At 30.7% G+C, this 2,146-nt stretch overlaps 1 long non-coding RNA gene across 1 annotated transcript; it reads right to left on the bottom strand.

Moving 5' to 3' along the window:
* Positions 1 to 454: 454 nt before the first annotated feature.
* LOC139514941 (uncharacterized) lies at positions 455 to 1,592 on the bottom strand. Its single transcript, XR_011662761.1, has 3 exons — positions 1,424 to 1,592; positions 838 to 916; positions 455 to 587 (listed from the first exon to the last, which is right to left on the bottom strand). It is a non-coding gene; the product is annotated as an uncharacterized lncRNA (long non-coding RNA).
* Positions 1,593 to 2,146: the final 554 nt, after the last annotated feature.

Raw genomic sequence — 2,146 nt, 5'->3', positions numbered from 1 at the left:
TTGAATGTAAACATGTTTAGACCATAAAGGGTCGTGAAGAAACATGTTTATCGTTTTAGTGCGATAAGCCGTTACTTCATTAGACTCCAAATAAACTAATATTCCGGAAGGCTAGACTGTAAAACGTATGATAGCTTTCAATACTACATGTGTTCATACCATCACAAAAGGAGCCAAACGCATCAAACTAAGAAACTTGAATTTCCAGTTCAAATTGATTGTGATTAATACCTTTTCAATCTGAATGAGTATTTTCTTTAATTCAATTGTCATCATTCGACTATTCCATTTTTTCTTCATTTCAAATATTCATTAAACAGTCTAGAACTTTTGAAATGAAATTATTATTATACTAATTCTAGGATTAAAAACAAAATTACAAGATATGAAACAAAGGAATTTATGTAATTGTTTATTTCCTGTTAATCATTGAACACAATCAAATATAAACTCATAAAATCATAAATTCATAGCAACGGACATATACATAATATTGACCAATCAAAACAATTTGAAAATGTCCTGTTTTCATTTTACAAGTCAATAAGAGCTTCTCCTTTCTTAGTACCCAACTGCTGGTCACTGGCCTGAAAGATAGAAAAATATTGATAAGCAACTAAGTAGAATTAATCTAAAAATATAAGTATACGAACTACAACACCAAAAAGTAAATGCATGATTTAAGATCAAGATAACAACAACCGTGGTATAAAAGCATAAATGTACTGATGAGTAAATTGATATTTTTAATATAAAACTTCTTTTCATGCTTAATATCATTCATTTGATCAAATATATATTGACATTTTTAAAATCAAATACAATTCGGATTCTTACCTAGCAATATAGTTGCTACTGTGCATTATCTCCTCTTTTAGCATGTCAAGACAAATGATTTCCTCTGCTCTTCTCTCATCTAAAATAAAACAATACATATCAATAGAAATATAAGAAAGCACAACGGCTTATAACTATTGAAGAAAAACAAGCATCTTTTTATTTATTTTGAGCAAATGTTGATTGTGCATTTAGGAAGTGCTTACTTAAACAATGAACTCGATATGACACTGGTTTTGCGAATGATGCACTCGGCAGATTCCGCTTCCCTTCATGTTCCATTATAATCTGCCGAGGAGTACCAAATGAAAATTGTACTCACGAACTCCTTTCCAAGAACATATATATATATACATAATAATAAGTGATAGCTTGCATGATAGAACATTAAACAACTCTTATCTTTACACAAGATAGTTTGAACACTAAAAGCTCTTGCAAGCACTTGTTTCGTGGGATGGTTCCCCCTTTTTCTTCTCCTGCATTGACTATAAGGTAGTGTACTTGTACATAATACTTATAACTGTCAATAATCATTTAAAATTGGCAGTACAAAATAAAAATCAGTATAATTATAACTCCTTACCTTTCTGAAACAGATAAGACAAGTTACGGTCAGTTATGGTCAGAAGTAAACAGCGTGGCCTTTGACTTCGGGTTCTTTGTTTCTTCTTCCCGCTCAAAAATTAGCACGTGGTATGCATGCCGTCTTCGGCCTAAATGTGTTGTAATTCTAAACGTGTTTAGGAAAGTGTTTAAATATTTAAAGTGCTTAGAATTTAAACACGTTTAGCTTCATATACTTGACGATGTAGCTAAACATGTTTAGCACAACTATATGTTTATTGCAAAGTGCTGAGAGCCAAAACATGTTTAGTGCGAAGTGCTGAGAGCCAAAACAGGTTTAGTTTTTAATGCTTAGAAATTAAACACTTTCCTAAGCACATAAGTCTTGCAACACGTTTAAATTCTAAGCACTATTTTTACAGTGTAATGGTGTTGTAAACAAACAAACAAAACATTTCATTTTTGTAACTTCATTTTCTGTTTGAAAGCAAATCTTCAGGTCGACATGGAGTGTATTTAGAAATATGTGTGATAGAAAATGCTGTATCTTAATTTTGATAATTTAACACGTGTTTTAACACAAGAAATAGACTTATTCAAATAAGGTGCTTGTCAGTGTATTTTTGTTTATCATACTTTCAAGTTTTAGCAAAATAATAAGTGGCAATTTTTCCTCTAGAGGAGAAGAATAAAATATTGAGAGGTAATAAAGAAGAACTTAATTGTGATTTAGAAGTGTTAT

Source organism: Mytilus edulis, chromosome 3 (genome assembly GCF_963676685.1).
Source record: "Mytilus edulis chromosome 3, xbMytEdul2.2, whole genome shotgun sequence".
In the NCBI taxonomy this organism is placed as follows: domain Eukaryota; kingdom Metazoa; phylum Mollusca; class Bivalvia; order Mytilida; family Mytilidae; genus Mytilus; species Mytilus edulis.
This window is presented reverse-complemented; position numbering and strand designations above follow the sequence as displayed.